Below are 18240 nucleotides of genomic sequence, written 5' to 3'. Positions count from 1 at the left end.
ACACTCAACCCCAGGCCACTATGGTCTTTAAGGACCAGAACTTTAAGGTTTCAGCCAATGTTGTGATAATTTTTGTGTAAAGAGAGGGGTCTTCTGCTTGTAAAGGAGATGTGACTGCTTAACTCAAAGGTTTTCAACCTTTCTGAGTCCACGGTTCCCTTGACCAAATGCATTCTTTATTTTGCTCCCTTGTGTTGCTTAGGAGCCCAGTTATGTCACCCCTTGCCTGCAGAGCTGGCAGCCCCTCACCCCTTTTCAAATACCCTCCCAAGTGGAGTAGTCACTCAGCCTCCTCTCCTCTACCCTCTCAATGGGAACCATCCAGGCAGCAGCTTCCACAGCTGCCTCTGGTCCCTGAGCCTCCTCACTCCACCCCACAGGAGCCTGGGAAGAGGATGCTCCCAGCCTTAGCAGCCTGATGGGAGGCTGGTAAATGTGAGGCTAGCATCTTACTCACATTGGGAGGCAGCAGTGGTAGTAGTGGGTGCCGCCATGCCTGCATGGTGAAAAGGCTCCCCTTTGGCACCAGGCACTCAGCTACCAGGCAGGCACTGCAAACAGCAAGCACAAGAAAGGCCAGCACAGCCCTTGCCTGCCTGCCTGCCTTCCCAGCCTCCCACTTGTCTGTCCATTCCCAACAGCAAAGGCTGGTGGACTGTCTGGCTAGGCTCCCTCATGCACTTGCTTGCTTACTCCGACACCGCCTAAGTTCCTGGCAACCAGCACCATTTGCCTGGGGAACTGTAGCCAGGACTGCTGCCACAAAAGACACACAAGCCTTTGGGAGGAAAAGATGCAAGAGGGCATCAGAGAAGCGAGGGAAGGAAAGAGGGACAGAGGCCAGATTTGCCTGCAGCACCCCTGACCATCCTTCAATGCAACCCAAGGTGTCACAGCACACTGTTTGAAAATCCCTGGCTTAACCCATTGAATAGCACACAGAAAACTATATTGATGGGTCAGATGAAAGGTATTCTTGTAACAAAAAAAAGACAGCAAGCCAAGCAGATGATAGTATATGGACCTACATGATCATGAAAGAGAAAAGCAGAAAGATAATGGGGTAGAGGGACTCTTTTCCCCTCTCACCTTTTTATACATTTGAAGGGGGAAGGGGAAAATGCATCCTGCTATGAAGAAAATAGAACACATTTGAGAGCAGAGGTTAGTTGGTTCTGACAAATCACAAAGTAGATGAAGCTGCTATGTTGCAAAGACAAGAGAAGCCCACTGTTTCAAGAAGTAACTTGGGAACAAAGACTAGCACAAATCTTTTTAACTATGAAGAACTGCTGGGAATATTGTATACAATACAATGCAATGCAATGCAGTGTGTGAGATAACAGTACAAGTATAAGCCAACTGCTTTTTAGAACATAGTTTTAGGGAATCGTAGAATTGTAGTGTTGGGAGAAAACCCACGGGTGATCTAGTTCAATCACTTGCAATGCAGGAATCACAGCTAAAGAATCCCTGACAGATTCCAGCCTCTGTTTAGAAACCTCAAATGGAGAATTTATCACCTTCTGAAGGCATTGATATAAACTAGCCATTCAAGAGAGCATTGAAGTATATACTAGTTATTTGCTGTTACATAAACCATGAAGTACCCAAAATCCATGGGTACTTGGGTACTGGACCCCCATAGACTATGCACTACTGGCAGGGTCTGGATTTTGGTAACAATGTATATTAGTCTTCAAAACATGACTTTGTTTTAATATGCTGCAAGCATGAGCATAATGGCTTTGAGTTCTTTAAGACTTTCTCTTTGCACATTTGTGGATGATGAAACTTGGACAATACTCTGTTATTAACTCTCTTTATCAATAAATACAGATATAAGAATGAAAACATTTACTGAATGCATAACATGCACATAAGGTGAAATTATTCCAAATATTGTCATTAACAAAAGTAGAACTAGGGAAGTGCCTAAAATATATCAGTTGAGCCCACTCCTTCAAACTTGGATGCTTCTCATATCCTTTCGTAAGTAAAAATGTTTCATTCAAAAGCAGGTGCCAACGGACAATTAAACGTTCAATGCATTGCTAACCATGGAAATAAAATTAGAAATATTTGCAAACAGAAGCAGCTTTACCACATTCAACTCCAGTTGTAAGATTTGAACCACATTATTATTTCATACAAATAATCTATTAATGAACCAAACATTTAAAAATAAGAAAGCTCCGGAAGAAATCTGATAAAAGGCTTTAACATGTGACACAATGGAAAACATCAATTGTGTCCATAGTTATCAATCTGACCTTTACTGATACAGAAGATCCTTCATATTTCATGGCATTTCTTTGAGCTAATTATTTCATAAATTGAAATATCAATCATAGAGACTCTCCAGAAGATAGATGAATATAAAGAGACATGTGGCATAATCATCTGTAACAGTATTAAAACGGCAATAATCTGTCTAGTGGTGAAATAAATAAAAAACATTTCATACCTTCTGTAATTCTTGTTTTGTTTGCTAATTTTTGAAATGTAAATACCCAACATAAAATAGCAGGCTACATCTGTCACAAGAACAAACAGCAGGAATGAGAAGAACAGCTTGATAGGAATATGTTCCACAGTAAAATGTCAATTAAATACCTTAAATGTATTGATGTATATGCACTACAGCCTCATTTTAAACACATATTAAAGAAAATGGCACCTACATGTTTCAGAGAAAAAGAGGTACATATACTAACAGAAATATATGCATAGAATAATAGAATTTGTTGAGTTTGAAGTGACCATGAGGGTCATCTAGTCCAACCCCTTGCAATGCAGGAAGACTTTGCCCAACGTGGGGCTTGAACCCATGGCCCTGATATTAATGATCTCATGCATATGCACACAGTAAAGGTAAAGGGAACCCTGACCATTAAGCCCAGTCACAGACGACTCTGGGGTTGTGGCGCTCATCTCGCTTTACTGGCCGAGGGAGCTGGCGTACAGCTTCCGGGTCATGTGGCCAGCATGACTAAGCCGCTTCTAGCGAACCAGAGCAGCGCACGGAAATGCCGTTTACCTTCCCGCTGAAGCAGTACCTATTTACCTACTTGCACTTTGACATGTTTCAAACTGCTAGGTTGGCAGGAGCTGGGACCGAGCAACAGGAGCTCACCCTATCACGGGGAGTCGAACCGCCGACCTTCTGATCAGCAAGCCCTAGGCTCTGTCCCAATAAACCACCACAATTTAGAAGGGTTTGGGTTTTATTATTCTCAATTCTCCTTATTTTTACCATTATTTTTGAGGTGTTTCTGAATCTGGTTTGCCACCTAAAAATATATATTTTGTCCTTTATATCAGAGTTGGGGAAGCTTTGGCCTTCCAGATATCACTGGACTTCAACTTCCATCATCCCTGCCCTTTAGCCATGCTGGATGGAGCTGATGGGTGTTGGAGTACAGTATCTACATATCCACAGGTTCCCCATTCTTGCTTTAGACTGCCATCAAAACGCTGTAAAGGTAAAAGGTACCCCTGCCCGTACGGGCCAGTCGTGTCCTACTCTAGGGTTGCGTGCTCATCTCGCTCTAGAGGCCATGAGCTGGCGCCGTCCGAAGACATTTCCGGGTCACGTGGCCAGCGTGACGAAGCTTCAGCTGGCGAGCCAGCACCAGCACAGCACACGGAAACGCCATTTACCTTCCCGCTATAAAGCGGTCCCTATTCATCTACTTGCACTTAAGAGTGCTTTCGAACTGCTAGGTGGGCAGGAGCTGGGACCGAACGACGGGAGCTCACCCCGCCGCAGGGATTCGAACCGCCGACCATACGATCGGCAAGTCCTAGGCACTGAGGTTTTACCCACAGCACCACCCGCGTCCCGATCAAAACACTGTATCAATAATTATTGTTAGGGGCATTAAAATTATGTGTTGTATCATGTTGAATAGGTAATTTGGAGAAACTTGTTATTTGTTTACTGCAGAAAATAGGAGGAGGAAAAATGTTAGAGTTGACCTCACTGAATTAATGTTTCATAGGATGGCAGCAATTTTAGATCCGTTTACTGATGTTTCATTGTTCATTCTAGATGGTAGAAGGTCTCTGGTTTAAAAATGCTTATTTTCAGATATCTTCATAACTGAATCAGGGTACAGTTTTTGGATGTTGCTTCTTCTGCAAGGGAGGATGTTAGGCAAAAAGCAAAGTACTTGTGGGTTGCAGGAATCCACACACTGAGATTGAGTGAATCTATTTGTTTAAATCTACATATGCACTCCTAAATTCATACGCTTACATAAGACGCTAACAGATTGGTGTACCAAGCATGTGCATGTGTGCACACAAGTGCATGCACACACAGACAAACAAACAAACAAACACACTATAACATTATTTTTTAATGATTTACAACACAAAACTTCCAAAGGGACTTATTTCACATATTTTGCACTGAAAATACATTCAAAAACCAATGTTTCAGCTTCTGTATAGTATGATACTTGTATCAAATAATTTTTACTATTAAAAAATCAAAACCATAATAGAAGATGCTTAGAATGTTTGGCTATGAAAGGTGATTGGAGATCCTCTTTAAAGAAGATCTGTGTGGTTTTAATATTCGATAATGTGCCCCAGATGGTTTTTTTAAAAAACCACAGCAACCTTTTATAGCATTATTCAGGCATTGTTTATTTATTCATAATATCATGCCTTTCTGCCTGACAACAAGCATCCAAGACATGTTCAGAATAAGTGAAAATAATACATAATAACACAGTAATAAAATCCTTTTGAGAGGGGAATTATGGCAAAAGCTCCCTCCTTAACCTTAAATGTTGCAGATGCTGTTGGCAGTGTTCTTCTTTCAACTTACGTCTTATATATTCCCTTACGGTATCCACAAATCTTCATGCACGCAAACATTTTAGTCTATACATGCCTATTGTGGACTGCAACATGGTAAGCTTAGTGCATCCAATTAAAAGGAGCTGCCTGCATGTATAAAATAGCTATCATAGCCAGAGCAAACATTTGATAGAAATCTGAAAGCTACATTTGTAGCCATCATGTGAAAAATAGGATTGTGCAGAACCACCACAACACAGGCAAAAATCCAGTTTTATTTCAAAACCATGCTTCTCCCCCAGAGGAATGACATTTACTTAATACTATTTTCCCCCACATACTTTCTTGGCAAAATAAGCACCCATTAGAAACCCATTCCAGAATAATTGCATTTTCTAGCTTGATAATGATGCACTTTCACAACGTCATGCATCACTTAAGCTGAATACAAAATAAAAGTGACTTAATGCAATGAATACTGTTGCATACAAAGAAATCTGTGCCATTTGATTTCCCAGAAAAAGTAAAACACAAAGCACAATCAGGCTTAGATGTGATGCTCTTGAATCTTAAAAGAACTTAAGGTGGAACTATATATATTTGATGGATCCTTAATTATGTCTGTGCTGAATAGTGCTTACAGAAAGTAAGGCTTAACTGATTTCCCTCTTAGTTGTCCATGACATTGATTAAAACAAGACTGGGGAGAGCAGTAGAATACACTTACCTCATAAATTCAACACTGCATGTCAAACATTGAGCATATAGGCAAGTAAAGTATTCCTTGTTATGAATAGGTTTCAATGACAATAAAGCTCAGAAATACTAAAGAAGCTAGCCATAGTTAGGCATGGTCACCCACCTAATTGTACTCATATGTCCACAATATGTACCTGACAGACAGAGGGAGGGAGGGAGGAGGAGGTTGTGAGAAGAGGAGAAATGATTAAATAGTAACCAGAAATCTCTCTTCCCTTACTCTGCCCCACAGAAGAGCCTAGAAATTAGCACGCACATCTAGCTAGGAAGGGCTCTGCAACCCAGACATCATGGCAAGGAGGATTGGCCCCATGGTGTGGAATAGACAAATCTTATATTCTGTTTGTCTGTCTCTCCAGTGCAGCATATTGGTTTGTTAATGGAAGAAGAAGTTATCTCATTCACTTACTTGTTCCTGTGTGCTGTTCCTCTGGAAAAGGAACTGCTGCGGACTGGACCCAATCCACCCAATCAAACCACCAAGTAAGAGAGAGTGAGTTGAAAGAGGTGAAAGCTGCCCTTTCATTCAGGTCTTAAGCCTATTTGCCCGTCTTCAGGGAATAAGTCATTCTAGATCACATATAACAGTATGGGGGACCTAGCTCTTTAGTGGAACCTTCTTTCTCCCTAGTCTACCAGGGATTAGGCTGGTGTTGGTCTGGTGGAGCTACTTCAGAAAAAAGGATGTTAAAACCATACACAGAGAAATGTTGTTTTACATTGTTCTTAATGCTGAATTTAAATTGTTGTAACCTTCCTTAGGACCTTAGTTAATTAATTATAGAGATAGAGGAATCTATGCCTGCATTCTAAGTGAGAAAATGTAGGAAGAGAGGGAAATGTGCACGAGTGTGCCAGTTCTTCCACCTACCTTGCCACACTTAATGTGTTTCACCGTGACTGTCCGCCAGGTTTCAAACCTCAAATTGTAAACAGCTACAAAAGATTTTTATTCTCAGGTTAATGTGAAAGCCAAAGGACATGCTAAACTTTTAGGCTTCTTTCTATTGGTGGTGCAGTCTACTGACCTGCCAGAGAGATATTAGTAGGTCATTGTAAACTTGTGGGGGTGGTTGGCATAGGTCTGGTTTTGAACATTGTTTATCATATGTCAGGTAGGCTAGAGTCACTGAGTGACTCTTTATAATGATTAAGAAGGTGAACCCAGGTTTCCCCAGCCAAAGGAAACTGTTTCCCCAGCTAACATAACAATCATTACAGCACCTTTTGTCAGTTCACAATTCTGTCAGATGATCCTAATAAAATGGTATTCTAATAAAATGGTATTATCTATGCATTATGCTTGTTTGGATAGGTAAGGTAGGGTAGGGGGAGAGGGAGATAGAGGTGGATTCTCATTGAGAGTGTAATATGATTTCTCTTTGGTGATATGACTATGGGGCTGTCATGGTGAGCTCCTTAACTTCAGAATTTACCACTGCACCCAGTACCCTCTGTACAAAAATGTAGTCCATCTTGGACATATATATCTAAAGGAAATTAATATCAACTGGGATGTTCTGGCGCTAAATGCATAATTGCTGAAGGGTGTTATGTTTATAATTTGTTGAAAATCAATACAAAAATTGTATTTAGAAAAACCAACTAACTTAGGTCTGCACAATTTCTGACCATCATACTCAAATGCAGTTCAACAGTCACATACCCTGACAACCACTAGATAGACCAGGCAGGATGGAAAAGAACAAAAGGTCTTTTAAGCTCCTGGTGGGATTGGCCACACATGTCTTCTCAAATGAGTTTGATTTGGTTGATCAATGCTGAGCAAAGGAGAATGTGTATGTGTGTGTAGCATAAGAATAGGGCAAGGTTGTTTATTGAATCAGTTCTGATTTAGAATGTGTTTCAGGGTTTCAAACTGCATAGTAACTATTCATGAGCCACAGTTGTTAAAAAGCAACAAGAATAAAATGGATTCCCTGCTATCATTTAATATTTGTGATGCTTCATAAGACTATGAGATCATGCATTAGTAATCAATCATAATTAATCTTCTACATCCCCCTCTCCCTCCACAAAAACATACAAATATATTTTCAGCAGCAGTATTAATTAAGCAATATTTCTTTCCCTATCACTGGCTTTCAAATCAATTAATTCAGAACCGCTTCATTCATTATTCTATCAGTAGTTCATCCTGCTAAAATTATTAATAGAGTCCATATTCATTCTTCTCCTCCCCACATTAAAGAGACCCCCCCGGCAATATTATTACAATCTCAAATGTTAAGAAAGCAAACAGATGATCTGCTGTAATATGAATGTCTAGCAAACAGATAAGAAACCATGGGAAATGACAACAACATATTACATAAGGCCAGACTTCACTTTACCTAAGACACATGTGCCAATGAAGTCAAACAGTATGTAGTATCAGAAATGAAGTTCTTCAGTTTTGAGAACTGTGTGGAAGAAGAGCAGGTGGCAACAAAGTTGAGGCAATGCAAATTAGACTCCTTACTCACTGCGGGGGGGGGGGGGGGGAGGGGACTTTCACTATGCCACAGATGCTGTTGGACAATTGTTTACATCATCGCTGACCATTGTTCATGCTGCCTGGACCTGATGACAGTTACAATCAAACAGCATCTGGAGGGCCACAGGTTCCCAATCTCTGGATTATGCTGATGATTTTCACACTCCCTAGAGCTTCAATGGCAAGTTTGGGGAATATTTTGGAGAGTGGAGGAAATATAATCATTTAATGTGGTAGCCAAAATCCTTGCAAGTGAAAGAACTGAGAAACCCCAACTAAATCCACAGCTTTGGGATATGGGTCAGGGAACCAAGCTAATCATTAACATTTTTGTAGGTTACCCAAAAAATGGCATAGGAGTTTCATCATGAGGGGTTGGTTGTAGTATGAATTTAAAGCTGTCCCAGGGACTCTATTTCAAATCATAGCAGTAATACTGGGGAAGGGAGTGTTTAACCCTTTCTCAGTGTGCCATATTCCAGATCTGAAACACACCCTACTTGCAATAATATACAAGTGTGGTACAGGCACCTATATTATCCCCACAAATATGCTAATAGCAACATTTAGGAGGGGGTGACCTCACATAGGGCACAATTGGTGAACCTGTGATGTTGTTGGACTCCTCCTCCTATCAGCCCCAGACATGATAGCCAATGATTAGGGAGGGATGCAAATTGTACTGTAGCAACAAATGGTGGACCACCACAGACGCAAATGTGCTTCAAAGGTTGGGAAATTGTATGCCACAGAATACAAAGAAGGGATGTGTTCATGGTGAGCTGAATTTCACATATCAACTTTAGCTAACTAACTTTGGCTGCAGATATCTAGGTTTAAACACAATTAGGGATAATGAAACCTTAAAGTGCTGTTGGCATCCGTTCTGATCATATATCTAGCTTGTCTCTTTCTTGTAATGAGTTGGAAGAAAAGTTATGTCTATGTCCCATTAAGAACAGACAGGGGGATATGTCTTTCTTAGGATTTGGCTGACTTCCAAGTAGTTTCTATTCTCTTAAAAGTGAAGAATGAAAAGGATGCAGATTTGGTATGAAGAAGTGTGAGATTTTAGGACCAAAAGGCTATGTACACATTACTGGCTTAAAATGCAGCTAGGCCATTCCTTTTTTTTGTCAATTTGGATGGAATCTGGTTTTAGGGAAAACACATTAAAATGCAGCATTTCACAAGGAACAATGGGTAGCTAGATATAGGATAGACACAAGAGAGGTATGCGTTATGGATAATGTCCTGTGTACACTGCTCCCAAAATCAGCAGTGGGGGCACTCTGAGTAAATGGGAGTGTGGAAAATGCTAAATGGCTCAGTGGTTCATTTAGTTCACGATGCCACACAGGGTGACAGGAGTTATGTGTAGCCTGAAGAAAATAGGATATTTTAACATTTAAAGATAGAACACATTTATTTTCTGTCACTCCAGAAGCTATGACTCAAACCAACAGGTTCAAAGTACAAGAAAGGGAATTTTGACCCAACATTACAAAGAATTTCAATTTCATTGTTCTGCATGGGACAATGACAATAAAGATATCGTATATCGTATAGAATTTCATGGTGGTGTGAAGTGTCTGGCCACAAAACAGACTCCCTCAGAAGGTGGTGAACTCTCCCTTGGCATAGGTTTTTAAGCAGAGACTGGATGGCTACCTAGAATGGGTGCTGTAACAGTAGATTTCCTGCACTGGTAAAGGAAATGGACAAGATGCCCTTTGAGGTACAATTCAACTGTTGTTATACGTACACCCCCAGCTAAGGCGTGTATCTCCCAGATGCCTATCAAATGTTCATATAAAAGCCTCAGAAGAAAGGGGGGTGGGCTACTGAGCCACTGTTCAGCTATTCTTACTCTTAGAAATGCTCTTCTAAGAGAAGGTTGATAATGTTTAGCTAAATATTCCATATAGCTTTAAACAATCATTTCTTATGTTAGCAGGCTGTCATCAAATTATAAGAAGCCATGGTCAAAGCTCATTAGAGTAAACAAGCCCCTGGTGGCATTGCTTTCTACCAGAGGAAGTATTTTCAACAGTACACCTATTCCCAAACAGGAACAAAGGGAGCTGCCACATTGACATGATCATTACTTACATGCTAGAGGGTTATTCTGCTTTTGTTTTGTTTTCAATAGCCAAATCAGCTTTCCTAGATTCCTATAGCTTATTCAGTGCTTTCTTTTACAATATGCACAATACTTAAAACATAATGAGTGACTGGGGAAGCATAGTAGTGTGCAGATGTTGGGAGAAGTTGGCTTTCCCATCTTAGTCAGAGCATCTTTATATATTCACTTTTAAGGCCAAGCAACATGAATATAGTGACTAGCAGTGAAGGCAAGGGCTTACAGAGAGTACAGAGAGGGATTCTGACGAAGCTGTAATTTAATTGGATCTGGGAGCTTCCCAGAGGTGAATTAGACAAAGGCAAAACTGTTTTGATACCAACTCCAGAAGGCCTCCTGAGCTGTGTCCCATGGGATGGCTATAAGGTGATATGGTGTTGGGCAAGGTGGGGCAGAGCGCTTGGAAGCTTTTGCATACTTATAGGTGTCCAGAACTTGAACAAAACAACAGATAAAATCCAAAGGCTTGTGTGAGAGTCTAAAGTACATTGAAACACAAGGTGCTTTTCTAAAAAAAGGAAAGTCAAAACAAACAACAATAGTGTTTCAACTCAGCTGAAATTAGTTGTCAGTCAGAAGCGTGCTACATGAGAAGTAAAGAATAATACTTAAGGATAATAAGCTACTAATATTTGAAAGAGTAAGAAACATAGGTGAAACTAATAAACCCAAGGGAACATATTGATTAAAGAATAGATTTACAATATAGGGTCATTTTCCTATAGATGTTGGTGTGAGAACACTGCAAGGTTCTATATGTAATGTTTTCTTACATGTAGATATACAGACTGAGAAAGTTGCAAGCAAGCAGGCACAGGGATAGTGCCAGTTTCAAAACAGCATTTGACACAAGACAACTGCAACAACCGTGAAGCAAATACATTGCAAAAAAATTAAATGTTTGCTTTCTTTTTATATTTTTTATATTTTTTATATCCTTGTACACGCATCATGTTATGCCTTTTTAGGCAGCAGGTTGTGATGAATTCCAAGAGATTCAAGTAGACCAAGTCTTACCAGGACTCTACACTTCACTATCTTGTTTATTTAAACAATTTATATGCCACTTAAACTACAATTGCCTTTAAGTGGTGAAAAGTAACAAAACATAAAAAACAGTTATAACTATAAAATCAAGCTTTCATTAAAATGTCAGCTGGAATAAAAGTCTTTAGTAGTACCAGAAGTTCAACAAGAATCAGGCTAGTCTGAAACTAATTTACTCAAAGCCACCCTAAACACTTCTTAACTGAACATGAATTTCAACCAAGTCCAACAGATATCACTGCATCCAAAGGAATCAAATGTTGTTTTAGAGTGTAGCAGTATATTGAGAAGAGATTGCATGCCTTATCCTGCCTACTTTATCAAACGCTCTTCTGTCAGATGAATTCCACAATACAGCACTTCTAAAATTGTGTTTCTCATTTAAAGTGCAATATAGATTCTTATGTCATTAAATGAGACAGGCATCCAGAGATGGGAAGGTACTGCAAAGACAAAGTATCTTTTTTTAAAAAAAGAAAAGAACATTTCTCCAAGAGATTTGATGAAGAAAATGTGTGACAGACTCATAGATCTTTCTTATTTTTCAGCGAGCTTCAGAGGTGTGGGATTTACATTGCAAAATTTAACTTTGCCTATATAAATTCAATATCGGTACTTTCAAAATACTCCCTGACTCCAAAACAACAACCCTGTGACACGTTGAAGACAAAGAGGTTTCATGCATTGTTTAGTCGTTTAGTTGTGTCCGACTCTTCATGACCCCATGGACCAGAGCACGCCAGGCACTTCTGTCTTCCACTGCCTCCCACAGTTTGGTCAAACTCATGTTGGTAGCTTTGAGAACACTGTCCAACCATCTCATCCTCTGTCATCCCCTTCTCCTTGTGCCCTCAATCTTTCCCAACATCAGGGTCTTTTCCAGGGAGTCTTCTCTTCTCATGAGGTGGCCAAAGTATTGGAGCCTCAGCTTCAGGATCTGTCCTTCCAGTGAGCACTCAGGGCTGATTTCCTTAAGAATGGATAGGTTTGATCTTCTTGCAGTCCACGGGACTCTCAAGAGTCTCCTCCAGCACCATAATTCAAAAGCATCAATTCTTCGGCAATCAGCCTTCTTTATGGTCCAGCTCTAACTTCCATACATCACTACTGGGAAAACCATAGCTTTAACTATACGGACCTTTGTTGGCAAGGTGATGTCTCTGCTTTTTAAGATGCTGTCTAGGTTTGTCACTGCTTTTCTCCCAAGAAGCAGGTGTCTTTTAATTTCGTGACTGCTGTCACCATCTGCAGTGATCATGGAACCCAAGAAAGTAAAATCTCTCACTGCCTCCATTTCTTCCCCTTCTATTTGCCAGGAGGTGATGGGACCAGTGGCCATGATCTTAGTTTTTTTGATGTTGAGCATACAATTATTTAACTGCCAACCTATTTGCCTCCAATACCATTAATACCGAAATAACAATTTAACAATAAAAGAAATCTCCAGACAAGTTCCATTTAGGCCTCATTAACTTGGCTCAGGAGACAAAACAAGAATGCCAAGCTTTGGCTTTAGCTGTTCCAGGGAAAACAAACCAGTGTATGTGTACTGGCTTAATCCTGGAAGTATATTTGTTTGCTTCATTGGGTGCTAAATAATCAAGAATTAAAGGTTTAAATCCTAAAAAGGGATTTTAAGAAATTGCCTTCCTTTTCAAATTTACCCATAGGAAGCTAGTCTTATGGGAGATTTATTTAATGATTTCTGTTGGCTACAGAAAACTAAGCTGACTTTTAGTTCATACCATGTACTCTGAATATTCTACTACAGACCACTTGTGTTACAGAGTCTTATGTCAACTGTTACAAAAGTAAGAGGAGCAGGTATAAGATTCTTTGCCTACAAGGTTCAAAAGAAATGCCCAAAACAAAATTATATATAAAAATTAATGTGAGAAAGTCTGCAAAATAACATAGTTAAATGTAGAGGGACCAATACTAATTCAGACCAGTTCTGTGTGCTGCTGTTAGGACAGTTCTCCCACAGCCCAGCCCATGAGATCCACGAATGCATAGGTGTTGGGTTCTTGTATCAATCCCTCAATACTTTCAGTAGTGACAAAATTTTATTCAAAGATATCTCACAAAATAAAAGGAAACCATTGGAAAGGCAGTTAATATTCAACCTTTATCGATTGCAATCATCTTCTTTACCAGAATGCTCAAGAAGGAAAAGACAGAGAAAGAGCATTGTGAAGTGGGGAAACTGTGACAAATACTCTTAAAAATAAACAATCCCACCTTTTGTTTTTAGATAAAAGAAAAGCAAACTTGTACCCCCCCCCAAAAAAAAAGCTTAACAGAAATGGTTCACTATCAGAAAAAGAAGAAGTTAGAACCAGAAATTGGACTTGAGACATGTCTCATTTGGCCACTGGTTTCTTAGGCTGCAATCCTAATGGGGCAGGTATAAAAAAACTGAAGGTAGCTTCACCACCATATCCAGGGCTTATGTCTGCAGAATAGAAGGAACGATGGAGCAGTGCTATTTTGTTGTTCTGTCCTTTTTCCTTTGTCTGCTTTCTTGCTTTTAATGACAACCATTATGAGGAAAATTCACTCTGCCCTCTGAAGGTCTGGTGTAGATTCATCCCTGCTTTGGGCACATCAGAGAACTGGGAATGTGATGGCTCCCAATCTGCTTATAGAGCTGCTGTTCCAGCCCAATGTTCCAGATGTAGCTTTGCTATAAGTAGGGAAAGGGCAGCAGAGGTTTTCTGTAGCAGGGTGAAAGCATTCAATGTTAAATCCCTAAGGTCAAACCTCCCAATGCTTCCTATTATGCTTTTTCTGGTACACTTTCCCAGGAATCAAAGGATTGCAGAGTCTATCTGGATTCATCCCATTAAGTGCAGGGGATAAATCTTTTTATAACATTATGATTTTTTTATATAAAAAAACCACAACATTGCAATGACAGGGTAACAACAATAGGAGCATAAACACTCTGTTGACTTACCTATTTTAAGCATATCAGAATATATCCCGATGCAGAAGGTATGTTTTGTTTCATTGGGGAGAGTAAATCCAGGTGATGTGGTTATATTCAAAAGGAGAAGGAAAAAGAAAAAGACAGAAGAAAATCAGTTAGTTTAGATTTTCATGTAGGTTGTTTGAATTTAATACATGCAACATATTTTGCAGCACAATTATGCTTCATTTATACTAATAGTTTAGCTTTGTCTTACTATTCCTTGGAAAATAATAAAAGTAACATTATCAGAAACAATACTGAATCTAATTACTTAACCGTGCGCAGTCTTCTGAAGAAGGATTACTCAGGAAAAACAAAGCCTTTTAATACCAGGTACATACATAAGCAGAGAGTGGAATAGGAGATTGCATCATTGACACAGACGCTCATGAATGAACACACAATGTAACACAACTGTGTGGTGGTCCCAAATATTCAGACTTGCACATACACAAACACTATGTTATAGACATGCCAAGACCGTGAGGCACAATCATGACCCCCATTCACACTTATACAATTAGACCAGTCTTCACCAAACTGATGTACTAGTTGGGGATGTAGTACAAACCATGTGAAGGCACCAGGTTGGCCAAGACTGAATTAGAACATCAGCATGGGGTTTAAAGTACTGTGCACAGCCACTCTTAGAATAAATATTAGCTCCTTCTCATTCCATTCCTTCCTTCTCTTTGGGTATCAGCTGTCTTTTATGTAAAGAGCTTCCTTGGTTACAATGGGGCAACCTACATAAACAAGGCTTTGTCAGTAGATTCCTTGTTTCCTTTTTTGTCTAAAAAGTGTTATACAGCAGAAATCAAACACAACATAGGGAGCACAATAAAACTGCAGCTTGTGTTTGGGTTTCATCCAAATATCTAATCTGCTGACACCAAATGCTCTATCTTCATGAATACGCAAAGGTGCATTCTTCTATTGGTAATCAATATTCCATCCTTGTTTGTAAACGTTCATTTAGTGGCAGTAAAACGCTAAACAATGCAATAAAACAGTATACATATTTTAGCATATTTTCAATGAAAGATTCTCAAAGTATAAAAACCAACTTCTGTTTAGAAATACAGTGCACTACAAACATCAGAGCCACCAATTAAGAGACAGGAAAGGATGCAATTGGGCCATGGCAGCCTAGACATTCAACAAGGGTGCTGAGTAACTAAGGAGGCAAAAGGTGAGAAATTGAACAAATGGCAAGCAGGCTGTGCCTACTTCACTTTGCACATGTTTCAGGTTATGGAGTTGCACTGTCCTACAGCAGACTTCCCATGATAAGCCAAAGGTTGTTGGAGGCAGTTGTCTCTTTCTATTTTGTGTTATGCCACACCCATTCCATGGCAGCCAATATGTGACTGGCAATTCAGAAAGCTCTCAAAATTTGAAATGTGCCCATTAGTCCAAAAAGGTTGGCAAGTCCTGCCATAAGCCAATGGTCAAGTAATCAAAGAAGAGCTCAGGAAACAAGTAGAGTGTGAGGGGAGTGTTTGCTGCCCAGGTGCATGCTGCCCACAACCCAGTGAAGGGGAATGGTGAACCATAGAAAAAAACCACAGGATATTTGTATAAGGTTGAAATAGGTCACAACTTTTTATTAATTGCATATCTAAGTAGGTCTTCACCAAGACATTGGGTGTGTGCCAAGCAGCCCATCTGCTGCTAGATAATTTGGGTGGGGTCAACCCTGAGCTGAGAGTCACCCCTGACATGTACCAGGTGCTTTCATCCTGAAGGTCACCATTGGGAGAGGTGCTATGGCCCATAACCCCCCTTGTGGGCTCCCAGACAGCGATACCCCTCCTGGACTCCTTTAATGGGGCACCCATTAAACTAAAGATCCAAATCATTGCCTCATTCACCAAAGTTGTGACAGTGCTTATGAGGTAGGCAAAAACCTGCATAAAGAACAACTTATTTGCAGGAAAAAAATCCTCCCCTTCCCCCAACCCAGCAACTGTATAAACCAGGCTTCCTCAAACTTGGCCCTCCAGATGTTTTTGGCCTACAACTCCCATGATCCCTAGCTAGCAGGACCAGTGGTCAGGGATTATGGGAATTGTAGTCTCAAAACATCTGGAGGGCCAAGGCTGAGGAAGTCTGGTATAAACCATAACAAGGTCATATGTTGGCGTGCCCACTTAGAGTCTAGTAAATGGGTGGTAAATCCCATGTCGGTCTCCCAAGAAGGCGACTTTCTAAGGGTCACCCTCTTAAATACTTTGGAGGCAGACCTGGTCTAGCCCCCTCCACCACTCTCCTGATTGGCCTTCCCGCCAGACCAGCACAACCAAAAGGAGAGTCACTGGGCACCCCCCTCCTTCAGCTATGATGGAAGAAGATGGCCTAACCCAGGACTCACAGCTGCTCCAGGCAGCAAACACTGCCCACGAGGTGACCCAAGTGAGCAGGGAATCTTGGATTAGAATTGGCCAAAAATAAGACAAGCCATTTTTCAAAAACATTGGAACTGGCACATATAATTTCCAAGCTAACCTGAAATCACACTCTATCCCACCCCTCCTACACAAATGACAGTTTCACTCAGATAGAAGAAGGGACTTTCTTGGTTGTATGAAGTGTTGGCAGCTATTATGGAACATATCAGTCTTCATGGTGGTGGTTGGTAGTGGAGAGTTGCACTGCACAAAATGGATGCTTTAGGGTAAAGGCTCACCAGCTGCCAGGTACCCTTGTGGCAAATTGGCCCTTGGTCAATATTAAGGCATAAACCTTAATATTAACTCTGACAAACATGAATGTCTTGTCAACACTCCCACACTTTAAGCTATGCTCATTTGTTGAGGTTAGGATATAGGACTTAGATAGAATGGTGGAGGATTCAAATGGCTACATCATTGACATGCAAGTATGGTGAGCTCATAATCTATGTTAAACTCTACTTGCCCTTCCCATATGTATTAACTAATAAAGGAAGAAAAGTTCACACAATATTGTACTGGCATGATCACCTCCTAAATGAGCTACTAATTTATCATCTATACTCAGCCATTGAGCTAGAATATGAGATACAATAGAATGAGAGTCTCTGACACACTGCCTCCCTCCTACAGGGTCTCAAAGCCAATACCCTGACTACTGGTTCGCTGTCATGGTGCCAAGGTTATGAAATGTGCTTTTGATCTATTTGTTTCTTTTTTCACAAGTTGTATTGTGTGATTTTTTCTTAGCTGCTTTGAGTGTTCTTTAAAAGGAAAATCCGAACAAAAGAAATGGTTAGAAAAAGAGAACCCACAGACCTAGCAATTTAGTTTGAAATTGAACATGATCTATTTTTCCTAGGAAAAGAAAAGAAACTAAGTTTGAAATCATCCTCCCCCACTTTTTTCAAGCATCTTGGCACGTCTCTTTACATTTCCTGTGGAAGATATTTTTCTCTAGCAGTTAATCAATTTTTTCAATAAGATAAAATAAAATAAAATCTCCTCTTAATCCTGTTACCATTGGCTGACTTGGGTTTTTTTGTGGGGGTTTTTTTGTTTCCTAAGTTAAAAGCACATGAAGATGTCAGTACGAGGACCCTAACTCCAGAGCTACCTTAGATATCTTCCAGCATCTCCACAGAACTGACACCAGGCCCATCTGCAGCAAAAGACCTGATGGGACATGTGGATGAGGTACATGATCCATCTGCAAAAGTTTCCTCTCCTATGGAATCAGAGGGGAATATGTGGTTTGCTGACTGCTCTTAATTCTTACTGGTAAGCTGCCATTTTAGGGGGCAGAGTAGGTGGGTTAAAAACATAAAGGCAGTATATGAAAGAAACTTCTCTTATTTATTATGTGATTTGAATAATTTGGGTAGAGAGAGAAAAAGATGCTGTTGGTCCCTCCAATCATACCCAGACTTCTTATAGGCAACATATTCCAAACAAATGGTAGTTTCCTGTTGATTTCTGTCACATCCTGCTGGAGCAAATAATCTATAATGAGGTGTCAGGCTACATTATATTATATTTGTAAATCTTTGTAATT

At 40.2% G+C, this 18240-nt stretch overlaps 1 protein-coding gene and 1 long non-coding RNA gene across 8 annotated transcripts in view; one reads left to right on the top strand and one right to left on the bottom strand.

Annotated features, from left to right (window-relative positions):
- The window catches only part of NCAM2 (neural cell adhesion molecule 2), a 193650-nt gene that overhangs the window by 129702 nt on the left and 45708 nt on the right, over positions 1-18240 (bottom strand). The window lies entirely within an intron of this gene.
- The window catches only part of LOC310676698, a 35995-nt gene continuing 25838 nt past the window's right edge, over positions 8084-18240 (top strand). For 3 of the 5 annotated variants that reach the window (XR_014510683.1, XR_014510684.1, XR_014510686.1), the window contains exons 1-3: positions 8084-8249; positions 15310-15424; positions 17754-17966. This is a non-coding gene — a long non-coding RNA (uncharacterized lncRNA). Of the gene's footprint in view, positions 8250-8627; positions 8846-15309; positions 15425-17753; positions 17967-18240 lie in introns of those variants that run through there. The other 2 variants (XR_014510682.1, XR_014510685.1) reach the window with 2 other exon arrangements.

This window comes from Podarcis tiliguerta (assembly GCF_965153285.1).
Source record: "Podarcis tiliguerta genome assembly, chromosome: 4".
Lineage (NCBI taxonomy): Eukaryota > Metazoa > Chordata > Lepidosauria > Squamata > Lacertidae > Podarcis > Podarcis tiliguerta.
The sequence above is the reverse complement of the archived record's forward strand: the minus strand, read 5'-3'. Positions and strand labels throughout refer to the sequence as shown.